This window comes from Rhinatrema bivittatum, chromosome 6, assembly GCF_901001135.1.
Source record: "Rhinatrema bivittatum chromosome 6, aRhiBiv1.1, whole genome shotgun sequence".
NCBI classification, from domain to species: domain Eukaryota; kingdom Metazoa; phylum Chordata; class Amphibia; order Gymnophiona; family Rhinatrematidae; genus Rhinatrema; species Rhinatrema bivittatum.
Window position 1 is genome coordinate 188,992,337 of NC_042620.1, and position 26,675 is coordinate 189,019,011.

General features: G+C 42.7%; 1 long non-coding RNA gene across 1 annotated transcript in view; it reads right to left on the minus strand.

Annotated features, from left to right (window-relative positions):
* Window positions 1-2,016: 2,016 nt before the first annotated feature.
* The window catches only part of LOC115093907, a 210,618-nt gene continuing 185,959 nt past the window's right edge, over window positions 2,017-26,675 (minus strand). Inside the window, exons 2-3 of the long non-coding RNA XR_003857433.1 lie at window positions 5,217-5,400; window positions 2,017-2,310 (exon numbers count right to left, since the gene is read on the minus strand). This is a non-coding gene — a long non-coding RNA (uncharacterized LOC115093907). The remainder of the gene's footprint in view (window positions 2,311-5,216; window positions 5,401-26,675) is intronic.

A 26,675-nucleotide genomic window follows, 5' to 3' on the forward strand; every position in this document is an offset into this window, starting at 1 on the left:
GCTCACTACTTCAACAGCAGGGGGGAATGAAGAAAAGATGATTTATATTCAGACAACAACCAACAAGAGCTGAATTACATAGTCTGGATAAGCAAATAAGCATTTGCTTATCCAGTTACTACAGCAGTTATTATCCCGAATCAATTAAGCATGATACTTCACTTGGAATACATATCCAGCGCAGCTCACTGCTTCAACGGCAGGGGGGAATGAAAGTGGAATTATACTCAAACAACCAACAAGGACTGAATTGCACAGGCTGGGTAAACAAATAAGCGTGGGAGTCGCTTGCTTATTGCGGCAATTACTACCCCTAATCAATTAAGCTAGATACTTCACTTAGATGATGCTCCAGCACTACTCTCTACAGCAACGGAGGAGGTGAAAGTGAAATAGAACCAAAAAGTTACTAAGGGCCAAGAGTAACAGATAAGTATGAGAAAAAAATAAGTATGAAAGCTTGCTGGGCAACCTGGATGGGCCATTTGGTCTTCTTTTGCCGTCATTTCTATATATGTTTCTATGTAAATGAATCATTAAACAGCAAAATAGTACCTGAAGTGGCAGTTTTTTTTTCCAAGGTGCCATGAAAGACCCAGGCACAGCCAGGGCAGTAATAATGGTAGGCCAAGACAACAAAGCATAAAACAAGAAAAGAGGTGAGTTTAGAGGAGAAACTTTATTTATTTATTTATTTATTTATTTTCAAATTTTATTTTGGGGACAAAACACCCAGGAATATCAAAGAAAGAAGCAGAGTAGGTTAACTAACAGAAATGGTAGAGGGGTACAACAAAACAGTGAGGTGGAGAACCAGAAAAGAGGTGTGGTGAGAGGAAAAACTTTATTTTTTTTTCTTTTTTCACATTTTTATTCTGGGGACAGAGCACCCTATAAAACAAAGGAAAACGCAGAATGGGAGAACTAGACTGGGATCCAATTAGCAAACAACATGGAGTCATGAAAACCCTAAAGATGGTACATCTGGAGCATGGCAGCTAGACAGAGTGGTAGAAAGTACCCCAATGTGGTACATCTGAGGCATGGCAGCTATTCAGAGTGGCAGAAAGATCCCCAAGGTGGTACTTTTGAGACATGGCAGAGTAGCAGCAAGCTCTCAATTGTGCTTTCAGTTGTTTGGTCACTTACATGAAAATTCTGGAAAGACCAGCAAAGGCAGATTGATTTTCAAAAAGACCAGCTTTTCCATCAACTCAGACACCAACTTTGAATAATAAGGGCTAACAATGTCCCCTGCTATTCAGATGACACATTCACTCGGTACACTGGTGGGATAAGAAAGATAATGCTAAGCCACCTTGGCTAGGTCTGGACAGATCATGGACTTGTGTGTCCAATATATCAGTGAATCTGTGTCCATGTCCTTGAAGGGTTATGTTAGATAGTATGTCATAGATATTTCTGCTGAGATCTTCTTTCCTAGGATGAAGTGAGGATCTCTCTTGCCAGCTGCTTTAGCTATGACCTGGAAAGAGAATCCTATGGGGTAATATGGCTTTGGTGTTTTGAGGTGGTGCAAGGCTTGCTAGCTGACAGGTGCTGCTTGTACATGCAGTTCTGTATTGGGTGGCCACTCTCTCCTGCATTACACACCTACTGTGCCTCTGGCACTCCTGTTCATGCACCATAGCTGCCAGTGTCCCCTTCATGTATGTGAGTCTTCTCCTTTTCAACCCCTTCTTCTGGCTTTTGCTTCAAGTGGCAGATGGGTCCCCAGGCTAGTACTGCTACACTCCCCTGATACCAATGCTAGTGAGTGCTGCTTCTGCAGTTAATGCTGCATTTCAACATTTGTCAGATGACTCAGTATCTTCCCTCTACTGATGACCTTACTGTAGTGAATACACTGAAGAAAATTTGGGTCCTCCCTTATTTAAAGTGATTCTAGACCATTTATTTATTTATTTATTTAGTTGCTTTTATATACAGACATTCATTGGGGTACATCACATCGGTTTACATTAAAACAACTGGAACAGTATGACGAGGGTCATATTATTTTACATTTTAACATTAACTGAGTGATGTTTTCAACAATATTTTCTCTGCATCCTTGGGTGCTTTTGCTGGCACTGGAGTTTTGGTTAAGGGTGATCACACTCTCTAATTGCACTGTCTGTTCTTACTGTGGGTTGCTCTCAACATTTTCAGTATCATCTATCATCCCCTGAAACCTCACTGGAGGCTAAGATGCCAGACAAGATTCTCAGACGTTCTTCTGCTGCTCCATCCATGCCTCTGCCCTGCTAATGCGAGCCTTGGATGGCTTTCCTGTCTTTTTCCCCTGCCCTAAAAAAAAAAAAGAAGAAAAGAGACATGCAGTGGTGGCACACACTTTCCAAATTTCTATTTCATCTGACTTGAACTAGCTTTTGCTGCTGGCATTCTGTAGCTAAGTGTTGCGCTGGAGGTGGACCTTGGGCCGAGGTGGGGTTGACACTATCCGAAGGAGGGATCCTACGGGTCCCCACCGTCATCAGGCAGAGAGGACTGACGGACAGAGGCCGGCTGGCACTTCACCAATACTAGCCCTTGTTCCCCGCAGGTTGAGGCTTTGGGTGTCAGGGCCGGATGGACTTAGGTGGCCTCCATCAGTGGTCATCGATGGGTGGATCGAGGTCAGCCCAGAGGCAGCAACTAGTGTAGCTATCAGTCTGTACTGGACGAGGCGGAGTCCCAAAGACCCGGGCGCCAATAGGAACACAGTCTGACAGAGGGCGCCCGAGCAAGAGCAGGCCAAAGCCTGAATGAACCACATCCAGGACAAAGGCTGAAGAGGTGTCTTTAAGCAAGCTGGGTTCAGGACTGGTGGCAGTCTAGAAGCAGTGGCAAGCAAGGCTGAGGTCTGGATGAGGAGAGAGCCAAAGAATAGTCAGATGAAGCAGAACCACAGGGCTGGAGAGAAGCAACAGTGTGGTCAGGTGATGCAGAGGTCTGGGGCTGGAGAGAGGCAATGGAGTAGTCAGGCAATGCAGAGGTCCAGGGCTGGAGAGAGGCAACGAAGTAGTCAGGCAATGCAGAGGTCCAACCAGGTTAGCAATCTGAAGGAGAGAAGAAGGAACAGGAACTCAAGAACAAGAAGACAGGAACAAACGCAATCAGGATCAGGAACCAGGAACAGAAGCAACGAGCACTCAACTAGCGAGGGGACCTGTTGCAAAGGCAATTTGAGAGAACGGAGCCTGGGCTTATATACCGGAGCTCTGCCAATGAAATTATCCAGGGCCGTAGCCAGGTTCCCACCGCGGGCCCTATGAAAGGATCAGGTGTCCGTGCGCGCCTAGGAAGGGGCATGGCACTGATCGGGATGCCGTCTCTCCGCGGAGAGGCACAATGCGGAACATCAGGAATTGCAGCAGAGCCGGAGGCCCCAGGGGTGACCCGAGGATGGAGCCGGCGGCCCATAGCCGCCAGATACGAGGGACAAGGTGCTGGATTACTTTGAAAGAGGTGAGGGGGCCGAACCGCGGGTCTGCTGTGGCCGGCATGCTTAACTCTAAGAATATCTTAAGTTTGGGGCAGGACTGCCTTTTTTCTCATTGATGCTAGTAGTGTTGGTACCTTTCATAGGCTGGATATACAGAAAATCTTCTACCCTTGTCATTAACTACTCTGCCCTTTCCTCACAATGGAATTATGAAATTTGAAGTGCTTACTGGGGGTTTTGATATCACAAAAGAATTTATTGATACTGTACTACCACTCAGAGTACCTCTCTAAGGTGTGCAAAAATGTCTCTCATTCACACACATACAATGTATTTGTGTGCACTGCTGACTCCTATTGCAGATTCAAAACAAACTGTTAGAAACAGAACCAACAGGCTGACAAAGCTTTTCTACAGACAAGCTTATTGCACTACTGCATCCTGATAGAAACAGAGAAATCACTGGCACTGCTTTAATCTCCACTTTAACCCTTCCCTATCCCTAGTGAACACAAAAAGAAATGCCACTGCCTCTCTCTTTCTGTTACAATGAATGAGAGACCACTGACTGCAGCAAAGAAAATGAGAAAAAGCCTGGTGTGTTCCAGTGGCCCTGCTTCTGATTGGTCTTCAGGATTTTATGAAGGAACTCTGGGAACATTTCAGTTTTCCCAGCAATTTAAACTCAGAGGAAAGGTTGATCAGATCCAATGAAGACCCATGAGTTCTTGTATCTGTTCTAAGATGTTGAAGTATTCCTAGATGTTGAAGTATTGAAAAAGTATATTATAATTGTATTGAGTCTGTTTAAGAAGAAGTGTAGATTTACTGTTTATCTAGACCGTGGCACAGATTTATAGAGTGGTTAGAGCCTTGCTCCAAACAATGAGTTATATAACTGAAACAGATTTGTATTAATGAACAGACTTCAGCTAAGTAAGATCCTGCCTACTGTCTACTTCTATGTAAACAAATCCTTGAAATGTTACTACTGAATGTGGCTTATCACTGCAGGGACCACAACTTGAACTCTGGTTTCTCTGGAGAGGTCAATTTCAAAATGTTCTTGTGACATTGAAATATTATCTAAAAAATTCAAGGACAGGCTCAGATATAAGAAAGCTCCACTCATGAAATTTCTGAACAAACAGAAGATTTAGCATAGAGAACAGACATTTCACAAGCATCCAATGCGCACTGGTGCAAGATAAGTCTGTAGTCCATCAGAAAATAGAAATTCTGGAGAATCATATTAGACACCTAAATATTTGTTTTTTTGAATTTGCGCAGAAGTTCCATTGTGATTCCTCTATGTAAAGTACCTATATGATGTTTTAAAGGTGCCCAGTGAAAAGTCTCCATCCCTAGTAAGGTTCACTATTTATCGCCTGCTAAGTCTAGTGTGGGAGTAAAAGAAGATCAAAATGCAGGACATGGTTTAGATCTAACTGCTGTAATAGAGAGATCTATTGAGGAACAAAGAAAGAGCCTCCTTAACTGTTTCCTTTGCATTTGAGAAAAATCACGCCTGTACTTTCCTTGTAAAAATGTTTTATTTTGAGGCTCTAAAATCTGGATATACCCAGACCATGTAAAACAACACAAGACAGAAGAAAAATTGTTTTATTTATGATTCAGGCAGCTGTTGCTATGGGAGCAGAAATGATTATCTGTTTTTCATGTAAATATCATGTAAAGTATGATAGTGCCAAATATGCTTTCTTTGAGACCTTACAACTAAGGTATTCTTAGATTAAAAAATACTCACCAGAGAAGCCACTGTAGATGTTAAATGTTTATAATTAATATATTTGATGATGACAGGAGGACGTGATATTTTGTGAATCTAGCTCATGCTGCTAATTGTTTTGTTGCTCTTCATGTATTTTTTCCTTCTTAAAAGCAGCCTCTTCCAGGCCTTTTTTCCTTTGGGTTGCCTCTCTTTCTGTGGGCTAAAAATGCAGTACGTGATAATTTTTCACACCATATGATCATTATTACCTGTGTGTGTGAGCTATTTTATTTCACTTATACTTCATAGTTTGCATCAAGATAGTCTTGATCAATTTTTTTGAAATTTCAAAACTTAAAAAGAAAAAGAAATAGGATAAAAATAGTTTTCTCCCTTATTCCAAAGCCATTGATCTGCTTTAATGATTCCTACACTAAACAATGTGAACCTAATTACAAAATAGAGTGCAAGCCTGACAAAAACGTTTATTTAGCCAGTTCACTGTCCTTAAAGATTACAATAAGAAAGAAAATTTACAGGAAAAATACGACATTGCTCGATGCTTCTCAAACTAAACCATGCATCAGATAATTAAGATTTTCAGAGTTATACATAGGGATGGTAACTTTGAAATGAGCACACAGGCATCCATACATGTGTATATGGGTGCATGAGCACACATACACAGGAATGTTAAATTGTGCACGCAATTGCACACATATGATTTCAATTACGCCTTCTGCATATGCATAGACTTCAGTGGGCAATAGAAATGAATGGAAAACATACAAATGGGATGAATAATATTGGTTTCATTCCTGATACCTCCTCAGTTTTCGCACGTACATAGGCTTTTGAAAATTGCTATGATATATGCTACTTTTATGCTCTAAAATTCACTCCATAGAAGAGAGATGTTCTGGAGTTAGATCCTAGACAGAGTTGGGATTTCTGCCTACTTTTTGATTTTAAAAAGTCTGAGCCTAACTTTCAAATTTAGCTGATGTACAGCATTTATAGATGCAATTGGACATGTAAACATTAATGCTAGTATTTTATAAACTGTGTGATGGAAGCTGCACAGTTTATAATATACCACATAATGCTGCTCCAAAAGTACATGCATTTGTTTCAGCACGCATAAATATTTCCAATGCAAGAAAATACATGCTTTCTCTACCTATTTTATAATCATAAACCTGTATATTTTAGGTATATAAAAATATATATGTACATATAACCTCAATTTATAAGCGGAGGCAGATATTTTATAAAGTATGCACGTATACCATTTTGAAAATACTTGCACGCATATTTGAAATCACCAGTTTACCAATTCCTCCACTGATTTACTCAGGTCATCTCTAGATCACCTAGACCCTCTAGCACTTCATCTGGATCCTCCATTAATGCACCCAGATCTCCTAACCAAAAACTGCAGATAACAGATAATTCTGATTTCACTTGCAGGAGTCAATTAGCAGATGTAAAAGTATATGAATTCCTTAAGAAATCATCTCAACATAAAATGTTGAACATTTACTCATGCTCCCCCTACATAACGATATATTCATTTTACCCTCCACGATTTGCACTATCAATCTTTCTAGTATTAATCTGTATCATAAATGTATTACACTGACTTTTGTACTATTGTCCTTTCAAGTACTGACATGTTTTATGAATGTACTGAATCTGACGTATGAATGTGCAGTCCCGAATTTGCTTATTTTGTATGTATATTGTGAACTGTTGTGATCTTTACTGGAATGATGGTATATAAAACGCTCAAATAAAAAATAAATAAAGATATGAATAAGTTTGGTAAGGTATACATGAATATCTCTTACAGAATAGCTACTACTGCAGTACTTCTGAACCCTACCCTAGAACACCTGTAGCCTGCCACTTTCTTCTGACAATAAAATGTATGCACAAAATGTAAAATGCAAATGTACTCTTGACGTTTATAAAATAGCACATTCACAAGTACATGCTACTTATGCATGTAAATGCTATTTTTGTGCACAAAACCCTTTGAAAATCTCCTCCTATGTGTTTAAATTCACTCAGCAAAGCTATGTGCATCAAATAGCAGCAGGCATAATTATGTGTATGTAGTGTAGCCCCCTCAGCCTCCCCCCTCCCCCTCTTTGATGGGGTACATAAAATGGTAAAGAGTCTGATCCATGTTTAGAGCTCTGCATCAGTCTCTAAGAGGATTCAACAAAAATAATAGTCAAGCAGATGGTGTAGTAAACCAGCCTCAGAGGCATGGGTTCTATTTCACTCAGTTACACAGTTATTCCCCTCTGTGACCCTTCCGACTACATTCCAGTTTCATCCTTCTCCTTACTCCAGTGAGCTATATACCCAAACATCAGAGACAGGATGGACTTACTCAAAATGGATCTTCAAACAATACAATTTTAAAATATAAATAGTGGGGTTACCCCCAGCTGTCAAGAGTTTACAAAAATATTGAAAGGCACTGATTTAATAGGGTATTTAGCTTTTTACAGCAAAGCTGTAACAGTGTCAGCAATGGAAAAATACACCAACACTTTCTTTCCTCAGTTCTGTATGTCAGACGTCTACTGAGGAAATTATCAAAATTACTTTCTCTCTCTCTCTCTATTGTTCAGTAAAATGGATTATTGTACATCATATGCCTCTCAATGTTATCCTCAAATATAGCAACATTATTATTTCTCTCTTGTATACAGCAAAGCTTTTCTTATCAGCTTGGGGGTCACTCAGTATTCTCCAGCACATTAATGCTTCTTGGGGCCATAGGCAAGGGATTCCTGGCTTTGAAGCGTTAGTTCTGTGACTGCCACACTGTTCTGGGACCTTCCATGGACTGTGGGGGCTCCAACTCATTTCTTCAATCTTCAGGACAAAATCTGGAGTCCCAGTTGTTTCCCTTTGGGAAGAAAAATTCCAGCCTCGGGCTTCTCCCTTTGAGGGGGAAAGCCCCTACAGAGCCTTCTCCATGAGGTGAGAAACTCCAGGCATGCCAGCCTTCTGGTAGATAACCTGGTTTTCAACTGCCACTAAAACCCATGAACACAGGTTTATAAGGTTCTCAAACATACTTTTTCTAATGCAGCTTCTCCCCATTGTCACTTAAAAGACACACAAAGTATACCTCACACATTACCTTTCTATTGGTTAGCATACAGTACACCTAAGGTCAAATGACATTCCAAATATGTTTCCCTAATATTACATGGTATTACACTGATTGTTTCAATATTTCCACATTATATTCACTGCGAGAGACAAACATTTCTGTCTCTGGCTGAATATCATCACATAACATTTAATCTGAGTATAGGTCAAGGTAAACTGTCTGCATCAGTCCTTTTTCTCTCTTATAACCAACACTTTTTCAATCAGATAGTCAGAAATATGTCTTTACAGGAAATTTCTAAAAGACAATGGCCATACTGCTGCACTCATACAGTACCACCCAACACTTTAGATATAATCAACTATCATCAAAACCCAGAAGACAAAGGACGCCCCCACCGAGATTTTCTTCAAGGGCAATGGATTAGAAACATAGGCCTAGTTTAGGGTTCTGTCACAATAGTTTTGCAAGGATAATTTTCAAAGCAGCTTTTGGGGTAATTATTGCACATATTAGCTTATGCTAATACTCCTAAGGGGGAATTGATAGAGTTGCTCCTCTCTTTTATTATGATATAATTTATACCCCGGTATAGCACTGTCCCATTGGTTATCCTCCTTCCACCATGTCTCTGAGATGCCAAATAAGTCTATGTCATCATTCACTGCTATACACTCTAATTCTCCTTGTAACAGAGTGATCCTGTTTCCCCCTTTTTTGTGTATGCTGGACCAGGCCATATGCCAGGCCCCCCTTAAATCCCACCGAAGGCGAGAGCTCTGTGGATGGGGTCCAGCTGGGGCTGGGATAATAATGTAAGCCCTGCTTTGCTCAGAAGGCCCCCATGCCTCTAGGAGGAAGACAGCTCCTGTAAATTGCTCTTTCCAAACCAGAAGGGAGTCAGTGTACACTGACCAGAAGCAAGGCAGTCCACAGCCCCTGTGTGTGTAAGTGACTACTGCTAAGGTAGGAAGTTTTGTGTTTGCTTAATGCATTTTCCTTCAGCCACTCATGAATAAAGATGGAAATGCTGAATCTAACTTCTTTTTACCCTTCATCCTTTGAGTAAATCAGTACAAGGTTCCGCGGACTTTTTAGCGCTATACCAGTTGTTATTGTGATGTAAGAACGAATGACATTAACTGTAAAGCATGAAATTGGTGGTGGGAGCTGGGGGAGCTAGGGCCAGTTCTGGGGAGTGGAGCTTGGTTGGTTTATTTGGCCCCTGGAGTTACTTAAACCACAGTTCTCTCTTCTGGGTTAAACACAGAGTGTACTCTTAATAATAGGATTAACAGAAACATTACACAGGTTAACTTCACCTACAGAGATTTCAAAATAAACTACACACTCCTTCAGGGTATAAAACAGGTACAGTCCACAGTTCCTAGTAACTAAAACAAAAGAACATAAAAACATAATATATGCCATACTGGGTCAGTCCAAGGGTCCATCAAGCCTGTTTCCAACAGTGGGCAATCCAACTCACAAATACATGGCAAGTATCCAAACATTAGACAGATCACAAGCTACTATTGCTTATTAATAACCGTCATAGCAGTTTATGGATTTATCCTCTAGGAACTTATCCAGTCCTTTTTTAAATCCAGTTACACTAACTGCTGAAACCACATACTCTGGAAATGAATTCCAGAGCTTAACTATGCACTGAATGAAAAAAAGTGTCTTCGATTTGTTTTAAATGAGCTACTTGCTAACTTCATGGAGTGCCCCCTGGTCCTTCTTTATCTGAGAGAGTAAATAACCGATTTATATTAACTTGTTCAAGTCCTTTCATGATTTTGTAGGCTTCTATCATATCCCCCCTCACTGTCTCTTCTCCAAACTGAACAACCCTAACTTTTTTGCTTTCCTCACAGGGCAGCAGTTCCATGACCCTTATTTTCATCACCCTTCTCTGCACTTTCTTCAGTGCAGCCATATCCTTTTTGAGATGTAGTGACCAGAACTGCACACAGTATTCATGGTACGGTCTCACCATGGAGCGATACAGAGGCATTCTGACATCCACTGTTTTATTTTCCATTCCCTTCTTAATAATTCCTAACATTCTGTTTGTTTTTTTGATTGCCATAGCACACTGAACCAAAGATTTCAATGTATTATCCACTATGATGCCTAGATCTCTTTCCAGGGTGGTAACTCCTAAGATAGAACCTAACATTGTGTAAATACAGCAAGGGTTATTTTTCCCTATATGTATCACTTTGCACTTGTCCATATTAAATTTCATCTGCCATTTCGAAGCCCAATCTTCCAGTCTCATAAGGTCATCCTGTAATTCATCACAATCCGCTTAATATTTAACTACTCTGCATAATTTTGTGTCATCCGCAAATTTGATCACCTTGCTCATTTTACCCCTTTCCAGATCATTAATGGATATATTAAAAAGTACCGGTCCAAGTGTAGATCCCTGAGGCATTCCACTGTTTACCTTTTTCCACTGTGAAAACTAGGGATGTGAATCGTTTTAGGACGATTAAAATTATCGTCCGATAATTTTAATATCGTCTTAAACCGTTATGGAACACAATACAATAGAGATTCTAACGATTTATCGTTATAAATCGTTAGAATCGTGAGCCGGCACACTAAAACCCCCTAAAACCCACCCCCGACCCTTTAAATTAAATCCCCCACCCTCCCGAACCCCCCCCAAATGAGTTAAATAACCTGCGGGTCCAGCAGCGGTCCGGAACGGCAGCGGTCCGGAACGGGCTCCTGCTCCTCAATCTTGTTGTCTTCAGCCGGCGCCATTTTCCAAAATGGCGGCGAAAAATGGCGGCAGCCATAGACGAACACGATTGGACGGCAGGAGGTCCTTCCGGACCCCCGCTGGACTTTTGGCAAGTCTCGTGGGGGTCAGGAGGCTCCCCACAAGCTGGCCAAAAGTTCCTGGAGGTCCAGCGGGGGTCAGGGAGCGATTTCCCGCCGCGAATCGTTTTCGTACGGAAAATGGCGCCGGCAGGAGATCGACTGCAGGAGGTCGTTCAGCGAGGGTTCCGGCGCCTCGCTGAACGACCTCCTGCAGTCGATCTCCTGCCGGCGCCATTTTCCGTACGAAAACGATTCGCGGCGGGAAATCGCTCCCTGACCCCCGCTGGACCTCCAGGAACTTTTGGCCAGCTTGTGGGGAGCCTCCTGACCCCCACGAGACTTGCCAAAAGTCCAGCGGGGGTCCGGAAGGACCTCCTGCCGTCCAATCGTGTTCGTCTATGGCCGCCGCCATTTTTCGCCGCCATTTTGGAAAATGGCGCCGGCTGAAGACAACAAGATTGAGGAGCAGGAGCCCGTTCCGGACCGCTGCCGTTCCGGACCGCCGCTGGACCCGCAGGTTATTTAAGTCATTTGGGGGGGGTTCGGGAGGGTGGGGGATTTAATTTAAAGGGTCGGGGGTGGGTTTTAGGGGGTTTTAATGTGCCGGTTTTGCGATTTTTCGATTTTTCGATTTTTCACGATATTTTACCCCCCCAAACGGCAACAATACGATTCCCTCCCCCTCCCAGCCGAAATCGATCGTTAAGACGATCGAGGACACGATTCACATCCCTAGTGAAAACTGAACATTTAATCCTACTCTCTGTTTCCTGTCTTTTAACCAACTTGCAATCCACAAAAGGACATCACCTCCTATCCCATGACTTTTTAGTTTTCTTTGAAGCCTCTCATGCAGGACTTTGTCAAATGCATTCTGAAAATCCAAATACACCACATCTACCGGTTCACCTTTGTCCACATGTTTATTCACCCCCTTCAAAAAAATGTAGATCGTGAGGCAAGACTTCCCTTGCATAAATCTATGGTGGCTGTGTCCCATCAAGCCATGTCTATCTAAATGTTTTGTGATTTTATTCTTTATAACAGTTTCCATGATTTTTCCTAGCACTGAAGTCAGGCTCACCGGTCCATAGTTTCCCGGATCAATCCTGGTTCCCTTTTTAAATATAGGGGTTACATTGGTCATCTTCCAATCTTCAGGTACATAGGATAATTTTAATGATAGGTTACAAATTTTAACTAATAGGTCTGAAATTTCATTTTTTAGTTCTTTCAGAACCCTGGGGTATATATCATCCAGTCCAGGTGATTTACTACTCTTCAGTTTGTCAATCAGGCCTACCATATCTTCCAGGTTCATCGTGATTTTGTTCATTGATCTGAATCATCACCCATGAAAACCTTCTCCTGAATGGGTATATCTCCAATATCCTCTTCAATAAAGACTGAAGCAAAGAAATTGTTTAATCTTTCTGCGATGGCCTTATCTCCTCTAGGTGCCCCTTTAACCCTTTGATCAACCAGCGGTCCAACTGACTCCCTTGCAGGCTTTCTGCTTCAGACATATTTTAAAAAAGATTTTATTGTGAGTTTTTGCCTCTATGGCCAACTTCTTTTCAAATTTTCTCTTAGCCTGTCTTATCAATGTCTTACTGTTGGAACTGTGGACCCTTGAGCCAGCTTGAGAGCAGATGGATACACTGAAGGAAGGCCCTCTAGTGGCTCTCATAGCCAGGAGGCGGTGAAGGACCAGGAGACCAGACTGGACCTTCACCTTTACCAGCCCTCATTCCCTGCAGGTTGAGCTCTTGGGTGCCGGGGCCGGCAGGACTTAGGCAAAGGTCTCCTGGCAAGGAGCATCCAGTAGACGGTCCGGGTCAAGGCTGGTGGAGATTCAGAGGAACAGAGACAGTCCAGAAGTTGAGACGGGCAGTAGCAGTGCAACACAGTAAACCAAGCCAGATGTTGGGGCAGGCAGACGACAAGCAGGAACCAGAGAACAAGCCAGAGGTCAGGACGGGCAGAAGTCAGAAGAATCAGGATACCAAGCTGAAGTCTGAGCCGAGGAGACAACCGAAGACAGGATCTGGAGGAGGAGCGGAACCAAAGGAGCAGGAACGCAGGAACAGAGGCAGGAACAAACTGGAACTCAGGAACAGAGGCAGGAACAAGCAGGAACACAGGAACGGAGACTGGAACGCAGGAACAAGCAACTAGCTACTCTCTCAAGCTTACCTGTTGCCAAGGCAAGGAAGAGAAGCAGGAAGTGGGCTTAAATAGCCCCAGCCGGTGATGTCAGCGATGGGGGCCGGGCCAAGGTTTCCCGCCGAGGCCCCTTTAAATCCCCAGCTAGGCCGCGCGCTCACGCCTCAGGGGGAGGAGCCCAGGAAGGAGTCAGTGGCGTCTCCCTCGTGGGGAGAACGCTGCAGCAGAGGCCCGGCACAGCCTGCCCGGCAGGACTGCAGAGGAAGGCAAAAGCCAGCGACTGCCAGTTAAGGTAGGGGGACCCAGCTATGGCGGTCCACGGGCGGGATTCCCAACATTAGAGAATAGCCACTGCCATTAGAAATGGTTACATGGAATAGACTTAGTTTTTGGGTACTTGCCAGGTTCTTGTGGCCTGGATTGGCCACTGTTGGAAACAGGATGCTGGGCTTGATGGACCCTTGGTCTGACCCAGTATGGCATTTTCTTATGTTCTTATTTACATTTAACTTGCCAATGCTTATAAGAACATAAGAACATGCCATACTGGGTCAGACCAAGGGTCCATCAAGCCCAGCATCCTGTTTCCAACAGTGGCCAATCCAGGCCATAAGAACCTGGCAAATACCCAAAAACTAAGTCTATTCCATGTTACCGTTGCTAGTAATAGCAGTGGCTATTTTCTAAGTCAACTCAATTAATAGCAGGTAATGGACTTCTCCTCCAAGAACTTATCCAATCCTTTTTTAAACACAGCTACACCAACTGCACTAACCACATTCTTTGGCAACAAATTACAGAGTTTAAATGTGCGTTGAGTGAAAAAGAACTTTCTCTGATTAGTTTTAAATGTGCCACATGCTAACTTCATGGAGTGCCCCCTAGTCTTTCTATTATCTGAAAGACTAAATAACTGATTCATATCTACCATTTCTAGACCTCTCATCATTTTAAACACCTCTATCATATCCCCCCTCAGCCATCTCTTCTCCAAGCTGAAAAGTGCTAACCTCTTTATTCTTTCCTCATAGGGGGCTGTTTCATTCCCCTTATCATTTTGGTCGCCCTTCTCTGTACCTTCTCCATCGCAATTATATCTTTTTTGAGATGCGGCGACCAGAATTGTACACAGTATTCAAGGTGCGGTTTCACCATGGAGCGATACAGAGGCATTATGACATTTTCCATTTAATTCACCATTCCCTTTCTAATAATTCCCAACATTCTGTTTGCTTTTATGACTGCTGCAGCACACTGAACCGATGATTTCAATGTGTTATCCACTATGACGCCTAGATCTCTTTCTTGGGTGGTAGCACCTAATATGGAACCTAACATTGTGTAACTATAGCATGGGTTAGTTTTCCCTATATGCATCACCTTGCACTTATCTATATTAAATTTCATCTGCCATTTCGATGCCCAAGTTTCCAGTCTCACAAGGTCTTCCTGTAATTTATCACAATCTGCTTGTGATTTAACTATTCTGAACAATTTTGTACCATCTGCAAATTTGATTACCTCACTCGTTGTATTTCTTTCCAGATCATTTATAAATATATTGAAAAGTAAGAGTCCCAATACAGATCCCTGAGGCACTCCACTGCCCACTCTGTTCCACTGAGAAAATTGTTCATTTAATCCTCCTCTTTGTTTCCTGTCTTTTAGCCAGTTTGTAATCCATGAAAGGACATCGCCACCTATCCCATGACTTTTTACTTTTCCTAGAAGCCTCTCATGAGTAACTTTGTCAAACGCCTTCTGAAAATCCAAGTACACTACATCTGCCGGTTCACCTTTATCCACATGTTTATTAACTCCTTCAAAAAAGTGACGCAGATTTGTGAGGCAAGACTTGCCTTGGGTAAAGCCATGCTGAATTTGTTCCATTAAACCATATCTTTCTATATGTTCCCTGATTTTGATGTTTAGAACACTTTCCACTATTTTTCCTGGCACTGAAGTCAGGCTAACAGGTCTGTAGTTTCCCGGATTGCCCCTGGAGCCCTTTTTAAATATTGGGGTTACATTATCCTCCAGTCTTCAGGTACAATGGATGATTTTAATGATAGGTTACAAATTTTTACTAATAGGTCTGAAATTTCATGCTTTATCATATTTTCTTCTGATGGATCCTTCTTCCAATTCTTGAATGAAGGTCTTTTGGCTAAAATAGCCTCCTTCACCTCACCTTTTAATCATGCCGGTAATCATTTTGCTTTCCTTCCACCTTTCTTAATGAGTGGAATACATCTGGTCTGTGCTTCTAGGATGGTATTTTTAGCAATGCCTGTTGTGCACTTTTTACCTTTGTGGCTGTACCTTTCAGTTTTTTTCTAACTACTTTTCTCATTTTATCAAACTTTCCCTTTTGAAAGTTAAGCACTAGAGCCATGGATTTACATACTGACCCTGTCCCCCTTCCAATCATTAATTCAAATTGATCATATTATGATCATTATTGCCAAGTGGCCCCACCACCATTACCTCTCTCACCAAATCCTGCACTCCACTGAGAATTAGATCTAAAATTGCTCCCTCTCTTGTCAGTACCTGAATCAATTGCTCCATAAATCTGTCTTTTATTCCATCCAGGAACTTTATCTCTCTAGCATGTCCCGATGATACATTTACCCAGTCAATATTGGAGTAATTTAAATTTCCCATTATTACTACACTACCAATTTGGCTAGCTTCCCTAATTTCTCTTAGCATTTCACTGTCCTTCTTATCAATTTGGCCAGGTGGATAGTAGTGTAGTCCTATTACTATTCTCTTCCTCAACACACAAGGGATACCCATAAAGATTTGATTGTATATTTAGTCTCATGCAGGATGTTTATCCTGTTGGACTCTATGCCATCCCAGACATAAAGCACCACCCTGCCACCAAGATGCTCCTCTCTGTCATTGCGATATAATTTGTACCCCAATATAGCACTATCCCATTGCTTATCCTCTTTCCACTATGCCTCTGAGATGCCAATTAAGTCTGTTATCACTCATTGCTATACACTCTGGGCCGGATTTTCAAAAGGTTACGCGCGCTGGGCCTATTTTCAAAAGGCCCAGCGATGCGCGTAAAGCCCCGGGATGCATGTAAGTCCTGGGGCTTGCAAAAAGGGGTGGGGAGGGGGAGGGGCGGTCCGAGGGCAAGGCAGGGCGGGGTCAGAGGCTCCCAGCACAGCGACCATTTGCCGCTGTGCCGGGGATCATGCGCCGGCTGACTACCGTCGCATGCAACTTACTTCAGCCCCAGGGCTGAAGTAACTTTTAAAACAAAAGAAAAAAAAAGAAAAAGGTAGGGGGGAAAGGGTGGGGGAGATAGAGGAAGGGAAGGTGAGGTGGGGGGTAGGGAAGTTCCCTCGGAGGCCGCTCCAATTTCAGAGCGGCCTGGGAGGGAACAGGGTAAGGCAGCACGGCTCGGCGCACGCAAAGTGCACAATTGTGCACCCCCTTGTGCGCACGCCGACCCCCGGTTTGCGCACATGTTATTAAATTGGGCATACATGTGTGCGCGTCAGGTAGCATGCGCACATGTACGCCTGCGCATACATCTGAAAATCTACCCTCTAATTCTCCCATCTTACTTCTTAGACTTCTGGCATTAGCATACAAACATTTCAAAGTGAGTTTTTTGTTTGTATTTACATTCTGCTTTTCAGTTGACAGGAATAAATTAGAATCTTTTAGCTCAGGTGAGTTTTTAATTATAGGCACTTGGACTACTTTTCTTATTATTGGAACCTCTCTGTTGGGATGCCCTAACTCTAATGCTTCATTAATATCCTTTGAAGATACCTCCCTCCTCACCATGCAAATACAAACACACAAACTTGTGTTTGTTGTCTGACTTTCTGACTACCTATTTAAAGCAAAACACACAAACATACTAAATAATATACCCCAATATTTTTCTTATCCTCAGTACTTTTAAGTTTTAAAAATGTCTCCAAGCAGTACTTGCTGATTTGTCTGTACATTTTTTTTTATTTTGTTGTGATACTTATTTTGTTTTGTTTTGGGTTTTCTTTTTTTTTTTTTTTCATTTGTTTTCATTTCATTTGTTGTTTAATTTCTTTGTATTTAAAATGAAAAAATGAAACAAACAAGGAAATGTAGAATACAAAGAAAAGTATGAAAGAGAAAGCAAAACAAAATATCAGCCCTTAGAACGTAAGAACATTGGAGAAAGAAAAGTTCTCCCAATCCTCCCCTCTGATCTCCACCCCCTTCCATATTTTTCAATTTTCACAAGACAGGACTGATTTTTTGTCAGTTCTGTCCTGTTGAAGGTATACTTAGAAATATCTCCAAGGTCAGCATCTTTGTTAATTTCTTCAGTACAAAATGGAGATCAACATTTTCAGAGGCCTAGTTCAAACTTTTTGCCAATGACTGAAAGAAAGCTTTAAGATCTGAACTATTGCCATGATTAAGCATTCTGATATTTAAGACATGCTGTCTCATCTTCAAAAATTCATGATTCAGGCTGTTACTAGCAGATGCAGCTGGATTTAACAATTAAGCCTGAAAAGCAAGCTTCTTAGTAAGCCATAGTGGATGTTGATATCACTTCCTCTTAAAAAGACCAATTTTTTAATTCTCTGGTTGTCCAAAAAGATAAAGATAATAAGGTAGCTGCCTATTTTTGACAAGTTAATGATACTATTACTTAGTTAAGAGGTTTAAACATCACTATATATTACTGTAAAAGGCATAGACACATTTTAAAGCATTACTTTTTTTTATCTGAAAAGGAAATGTCATCTATTGGAGTATTTCATACAGACAAAATGGAAATCTGCCCTTGGGGAATGAAATACATTTATAATCTTTTACAATTAACCCAAATAGGACACATCCCTAAGCTGCTACCTAATACTGCAAAGTACACAGTCTTTAAATTGAACCCATATCAGCTACACAAAATTTTCCCTTTTTAAAAACAAAAGATTAGAATTCTTTTCAATGTCATGCAACATTAAAATAGGAAGGCAGACGGAGAAGACATGGATCTCACAAAAAAAGTAATGATTTGTACATCACTTTAATGCTTTAAATCTACAATTCATGTATGCTAATTAGCTCATAATGGGGCTGTTTGAGAACAGAGCTGTCATCATGCTGCCATGTGGTTTCTGAAGCTAGGAGATATAGCACAGCCTTTTGTTGAGTGGCTCCTGAGGTCTCTGCTGTAACCTAGCAGATCAATGATAGCATTTTCTAACATGATTGTTTCCTGAATGTAAATACGTCAGTGCAAGGAAAGAATCCTTGAATAGCTAGTTGCCAGATGCTGTGATTTAAACTGGCAGAGATATCTGATAAATGATTCTGATCTTCTAGGCTGCTACATCTCAGGGGGCTGCTTCACAGACAAAATAAAATTAATTCATCCAGCAAATGCTTTAAAAAGAAAAAAACCTTGTATTATGTACCTATCTTTATTATGTAAAGGTAAGGCTGTGAAAACCATAAACAAAACACTGATGCCTAAGGCATATTTAACATTGTCACCTAAAAACTGTACTGTATCTGTTTTACAAAAGCAAACATTACTCTATGAGAAATAAATACTATATATATAGATATACCTTTTTTTTAACAATCATACTAATATGGTTTTGAAAATTGATTCACCCCCCACTTGAGAATTAGAAAACGTTTTCAGCAAAACTGTATTTACTGCTAGAAGTGAATAAAAATAATTGTAAAGTGAGTTGGAAAAATGTTGCCAAGGGCCACATGCATCTCAGCATCCTCAATTAAACCACCTTTACAAGGGATTAGGTCTGTCCCTGCTCTCTGGTGATATTACGGTGATATTACTTATTCAGCTTCATTACAATATGTATGAAGTTCTTTATCACTTTTTATTTATGTAAAGTCAATATGCTGACATCATCAACATCTGGAATCAGACCAAACCACAGAGCATGAGGCCAAAATTGCTTGCCCACACTTCAGTCACTACATGGTCTCAACACAGAGCCTGACTCCACAGGAAATTGGTGGCAAAAGCAGCAAGATACATATAGATACAGAAAATTACCTATCATGGTAAAAAAAAAAAAAAAAAAAATGGCCAGTGAAGAAGAGACTTTTTGGAAACCTAAGTGTTGAACAAATTGCTAGCCCCATTAAGTCATCCCTCTTACCTACCTAGCAACCCTCCAAAATCAATTTTTAGTGCCAGGAGGGAGGGGACTCAGAGTACAATATTTTCAATTGTTGGGGCTTGAGGAACATGTTCTTTAGGGATCTTTTTTTTGGGGGGGAGGGGGTTCAGTGAGTGAAAGATCAGGAAGGGATTTGAACTTGGAGGACACGAGAGGAGGCTTATCAGAGGCATAGCTACAATATGGCCTGGGCCACAGGTGCTATTGCCTGAAGGCCACTGTGACATTGTCACTTCTGCAGCCCAGAGAGGGAAAAAGAAGGGCTGGATCAAGGGGCAGAATAGCTCTTCTTTGATCTGTTCTGCTCTGTTCACCCAACATTTTCCTCCTCCCCTCCTATTCTCTGCAAGACATGAGGGGAGAGGCTGGATTAGGGAGCAAAATGGCTCTTTTCTTCTCTGCTCTGTCTGCTCCAGCCTCTGCCTCATTCAGCCCCTAACCTAGTCTCCAAACTACCTGGTAGGGAAGGGGCTGCAGCAGGAAGCAGAGTGCTGTTTTGTGCTGAGTTGGATTCTTTGCACAAACCTTGTGGGCCTATGCCAAGAGACTGGGAATAGAGGAGACAGTGCTGGGATCACCCTGGAGGAGAAAGAGATAGACAGAGAGTATGTGTGTGAAAGAGGTGGGGGGACAAAGTGGAAGAGAAAGATGATACATGTGTCTTTTCCCCCAATCCCCACCAAATATCAGGGTGACCACCACTCAAAAATTTCCAGGTATGACATTTGCAGAGAGTTGGCCAGGTGGGCAAATGATTTGAATGGAGGGTTTGCTGTTTCAGACTTCATACAAACACCATGCACTGGAAATGTAATTGGGTCTGGCAGTGGCATCAGAAGTGGGGTATGTAGATCTAATTCATAAAAAGGAAAAAAAAAGAGAGATTGGGTTAGAAACTGATCAGCTGTAAAGGAGATGCATACAGCTGACAAGGCATATTGGATTTGTAGCAAACAGAGAAATCTAATGAGAAATTAAGTAGTGAAAATTGGGAGTAAGTGGGCCAATAGCTGTGTGAGGAGAGGAGCCAGTTATGCAAAGGGCATTAGATAACAGGAGCCACAGGCCCTGTAGTAAGGTTACTGCTGTGTGAGTCCTAGACAAAGGCGGATTGGCCTATCGGGGGATCTGTCACGGCCGCGCACGGCAGACCTCGTGACATGTCCTGGGCCGGCCTGGGCAGCGAATACACGGGCCGGTCCGACATCGTGAGTCCGCTGCTGGTCCTAGGTGTTAGCTGTGTTATGGTATAGCAGGTTTGCTATAAAGATTCTGAGTGTGTTTTTGGTAGGGTTGTGAGGGGCATCATAATGTGCCTGGTAGTGGAAGGAATTTGCTTTTCTTTTAATGAGATCTAGAACCTAATTAGTTTAATATAATCAAATCATATAATTCAATAGTAGCAAATAAAGCATGACATCATCATGTCTTAAAGGCACATGCTCCCTTTTCAACCCCTAATGCTTAACAAGGTAAAGATTACTGTGAAGAGATTAAGCATTACATCCATTCCAAAGGGTCACATTTTTGGGACAGGGTCATATTTATGTGTAATTATAAATAATAGTGGTATGTTTTAATTTTTAAAAACACCCAAAATATTTAATGGAGTCTCCCAACTCGTGGAGTAATGGGTTGTGTACATAGTAAGGGCACACCTTTTCACCTGGCCATAGGTGCCAAATTGCCTGGCTACAGTTCCAGGGGAATTAGATGAGGAGGGGGATTGGGGTCTAAGGATAAATATTTGGGAATTTTTGCATTTACTGTAGGGGGATAGGAAGAATATTGTGGCTGGCAGGATCTGCTTTTAGAACTAAAAATCCTCAATTTATGGTGTTTCAAGATACAGCAATTCAGAGTTATGTTTCTAAATTGACACCCATTATCCAACTTACCGCACTTGTTTCGACTTTCAGACACCCAAGAGTTTCCCAACAGGCGTACACATTAGTGTGCTGATGACCATGAGGCCTGGCGAGGTGATGTCAGTAGGAAGAGTACCAGGGACTTCCTCTCCTCAAAACAGTGTCAATACAATGTCCAATAAGCATGGCTTGGCATTTTCCTTTTCAAACAAAATAAAGTAATGCTTTAAAATGTGTCTATGCCTTTTAAAGTAATATATATTACTAAATTCCATGTTATTTTGGTGAAAATATGGTATTGGGCCCTGGTACTAGAAGCAATGCCCAATTTATGATATTGTTCTTATGGGTCAAACGGTTTCAACTTACAACATTTTGACTTAAAACAATGTGTTATGGAACTAATTGTATCTTAAGTCTGAGGACTTCCTATATCAAAGTAAGTGCTGGGATGGAGACAGGAGGACTGGGACAGCTTTTCTAAGGACATAGCCAATCAGAGTTGAGTTTTAGTGCTATCCATCCAAGGGTCTCATTTACTCAGCTTCAGTGAAGATGGTGTTGTGTTTGTGGCATTGTGGACCCTTGGTCGCTATGGAGATGACTCCACCCATGGGGAGGGCCCCTGAGGGGAACCACAGCGATAGGCTGAACTCAGATAGCAGACATAGAACTGGATGGAAGGCTTTATTGTACTGCTGTAGATAGATGGTATAGAGCAGGAAGGTAAGGCACTGAGATCCACAAGGTGCCAATACGTTCAACAGGCTCGGATGTAGAATCTTATCCAGATGTTCATGATAGGCAGGAGCCCGCAGTACGGGTAATGCCGCTGCTGGTGGGTGGAGTTGGAGCACTGGATTGTAGAGGTACTCACAGGAATGTAGGAGTCTTCCTGGTGATGAGATGGTGGGACTGAAGGTCCGTAGTGCAGGATACATAAACCAGTAGGCCCTCGAGGAGCGAGTACACGATAGTCCGAGATCCTGAAATGGAGAAGAGAGAGAAGACCCCCGAGGAGCGGTTGTCTAATTAGTAGAGATCCCGAAGGGAGTTAAAAGCAAGAGACCCCCAAGGAGTGGGTGACCAGAGCTTCTAGAGGAGCGAGGTCCTTGGAGTGAAAGCGGCGTCTAAGCATGCAGCTGAGAGCGGTCAAAGTAGCTAAACTGAAGTGCTTACTTACTCAAAGGTGGTAGCGAAGCAGAGGCTTGATACACCCGGAGGTATTGATGTTATGCGGTGGGGACGCCCGCGAGGTTCCTGCCATGACATGTATTTGAGCATAGGAGATGTGCGCGTGCGCCCTAGGAGGCCACAGGAGTGAGCATGGCGGACTGGAACGCCCATGCTAAGTTGCAGACGCCAAGGCCCACGGCACTCGGCCCCAGAGGCAGCCATCTTGCCCACGGAGGGAGAAAAGGGAAGTAAAGAGGTAAGGCAGAGCGGTCGCAGCCATCTGCGACCGATGGACGCAACAGTACCCCCCTTCAAAGGGCCCCCTCCAAGATCTCTTCCAGGTGGTCTGGGCTTGTGTGGGTGTGCCAGGCGGAACTGACATACCATCTCTTTATCTGTAATGTTGGCCAGTGGTTCCCAGGAGTTCTCTTCTGGGCCACAGTTCTCCCATGAGATGAGATACTCCCATGTCTTGCCTCTTTTATGCACATCAAGGATGTCATCCACAGCATATTCGATGTCATCTTCAGTATCCAGACTGGTGGGTTCTGGGTCTTTCCTGGAGAATTCGGAGAGCATCACTGGCTTTAGTAGAGATAAATGAAATGCATTGTGTATCTGCATTGATGGAAGCAGTTTTAGACTGTAGGTCAGATTTCCTAATCACCGAAGGATGGCAAAGGGTCCCACATAGTGAGGTGCAAATCTTGCTGAAGGAAGCTTAAGTCGAAGGTACTTGGTGCTTAACCAGACTTTATCTCCAGGCTGAAACTGTGGTGCCTTTTGGTGATGAGCATCATAGGTTCTTTTTGCCTTTTGTCCTGTCTTGAGGAGAAGCTACTTCGTCTGTCTCCATAGTTGAGATAACTCTGCTGCGGTAGCCTGGGCAGCAGGAGAGGCCACTGACAATGGAATAGGCAAAGGAGGTAACGGTTGCCTTCTGTAGACAAGCTGGAAAGAGGAAGACCCCGTTGAGGTAGCAGGATGCGAATTGATGGCAAATTCTGCCCAAGGCAGTAATTCAGTCCAGTCATTCTGTCTAGAGTTGACATAGGATCGCAGAAATTGTTTCAGCGTTCTATTCATCCTCTCAGTCTGACCGTTAGACTGAGGATGGTAGGCAGAGGTTAAGTCCAAGGGGATGTCAAATTTTTGACATAATGCTCTCCAAAACCTTGCAGTAAATTGCACTCCTCTTTCAGATAGGATATGCTTAGGCATCCCATGAAGACGGAAGATGTGTTTAATAAAGAGTTTTGCTAACTCAGTAGCAGAGGGTAATCCTAGTAGTGCTACAAAATGTGCCATTTTAGAGAAACGGTCAACCGTGACCCATATGGTGTTATTCCCATTGGATGATGGCAGGTCCACTACGAAATCGGTAACTATATGTGTCCATGGTTCATCCGGCGATGGTAGAGGCTGTAATAGGCCACAAGGGCATCTGGGTGGTGGTTTTTGCTTAGCACAGACAGCGCAGGAACCCACATACACTTGTACGTATTACGCAGTGCAGGTAATGCCGCGGCTGGTGGGTGGAGTTGGAGCACCGGATCATAGAGGTACTCACAGGAGTGTAGGCGTCTTCCTGGTGATGAGATGGTGGGACCGAAGGTCTGTGGTGCAGGATACATAGACCGGTAGGCCCTCGAGGAGCGAGTACCCGATAGTCCGAGATCCTGAAATGGAGAAGAGAGAGAAGACCCCCGAGGAGCGGGTGTCCAGAGCTTCTAGAGGAGCAAGGCCCTTGGAGTGAAAGCGGCGTCTAAGCGTGCAGCTTAGAGTGGTCAGAGTAGCTAAACAGAAGTCCTTGCTAACTCAAAGGTAATAGCGAAGCGGAGGCTTGATATACCTGGAGGTATTGACGTCATGCCGTGGGGATGCCCCTGAGGTTCCCGCCATGATGTGTATTTGAGCGTAGGAGATGTGCGTGCGTGCACCCTAGGAGGCCACGGGAGTGAGCATGGTGGACTGGAACACCCATGCTAAGTTGGAGACGCCGAGGCCCTCGGCACCGGAGGCAGCCATCTTGCCCAAGGAGGGAGAAATAGGAAGAAAAGAAGTAAGGCAGAACGGTCGCAGCCATCTGTGACTGACGGACGCAACAGATGGGGTATTATGCACAGTATTTCCTTAAAATAACACATTAATAAAGAACTTTACTGTGACATTCAAAAAAAGCAAAAGAGGTGTGGCTAGCTAAATACTGTTAACACAGTATTTAGCGGCTTCATGTGACATTTTTGCTGCTTCTCGAGAATCAGTAAGCATTTCATGTAACTCAATAAAATACCACATTGCGATATTTTTCCACTTTGTATGATATATTCTTGGACTGTAAAAGTTTGCTTCCTGCAGCTGCTCATTTGAGGGTTGGTCAGTCACTGGAAGAGAGAGAGAGGAGCTAAAGGAGGGCAGAGAGAGAATTTTCATTGATTTCCTGAGTGCTTGTCATGTGTCTATTTTTTCCCATTATCTGCTGTCTATATCTGTGTGTGAAAGAAGCATGTGCATATTTGTTGTGTCAGTCTAGTTTGTCGGTGTGTCTTTTCTTGTTTCGAGTGTGAAAGGGCAGAGTTCCTGTGTATATGTGGTAGGAATGAGGATGGCGCGTGGAAGGGGAGTGAGTGGGTATGATAGGTGTGTGTGTGTGTGTGTGTGTATGTATGTGTGTGTGTGTGAAGTGAGTGAGAACAGGGGGGACCGATGAGGAAAAGAGGGAGACGTGGGGGCCAGGTTTGGGCCAGGGAGAAGAATAGCTGGAGTGTTAGTGGGCCCAGAAGTAACAGGGAGCAGCAGAAGAGGCATAAAGTCAGGGAGCAGGAGAGGGTTAGCAGGAGAAGGGAGGCGGTAAGGCAAAGGCAGAAGAGAAGGAGAGTGGAAGAAGACAGGAGAGGGGAGGGAGAACGCTGTGTAGCAGCAGGAGAAGGGGGAAGAAGAGTTGTGAGCTGGGAGTGGAAGTGAGAGTCAGGCAAATAGGGAACTGACCACTTAGGAACAGGGGCAGCTCAAGGGAATCTGCTGTCTGAGGTGAGGGATGAGATGGCATTCTACACCCCAAGACACAGCACAGGTCAAATCATTAAAAGGGGAAAGGCGGGGGGGGGGCTCTCTTTGTAGACTGGCCCTTTCGATGATTTCAAATGCTGGGGAAGGGGGAAAGCAGGGGTCAGAATTCCTAGAGAAGTGGAAGATAGATTATGAGTGATAATGTTTCTAGGAAGCTGGCAACCCTGTCAAACTCCCAGGAACCCTAAGATATGCCTCCCATTTTTTCTCCAGCATTTCTCCCCACAGAAGTGGGAGATGTGTGAATGGTGGGGATTCTTTTTGTGGCACTCTTTCCGAGTGGGTGCAAGGGCATTAGGCACCCTAGACGAACTTTACAGCCTCTTGCCCATGCCCCCTGTCCTCATCACACACAATTAACAATGCTGAATTTATAATAACCAATTTTACATGAAAAAGGATATTGAAAGTATAGTTTGTTGAGGTAAAAGTATCACAAAATTTCACAATCCTGTAAAAAAGCAAAAAAGACACTTGGAATGCATATTAGGCCTATTGTAATGTTTGTTGCATGTGGGCTTTGCCCTCAGAAAGGTCAAAGTAAACTAAATTACAATTAGAATATAGTAAACCTCCCATAGTAAAAGAGCAGTAACTGCCAGTATTCAAACAGTAAAGGCAGCACTGCAAATATTACACCAAGCCCTAAACACCAATACACTTCCTATTACAAAAAAACCAAAGAAAACAGAACCAGCCAGTCTGCTATAGATCCCTACACAGAAACAACACACTAGCAGAATACCTCACCTCAGAATACTTTGCAGAACACAGGTAGACCCTCACCAAATAAAGAAAAAAGAGACCATAAAGTATAAACAGAAACATGTAGCTTTAAAATGAACTGGAAACTGCAACAAACCAGACTGTATGCAGTACAACAATGGAAAAATAGAAATACCATTTCTCAAAACAATAAAACCAAGAAATAAAAAACATCAATCACAATAGTAAAAGCATACTAATAACAAGAATATTTCAAAACAGCCGATGAATAGAATAACAGCCAATAATTTAAAACTCATATAAACATTATACAAAAAATTCCCAAACATCT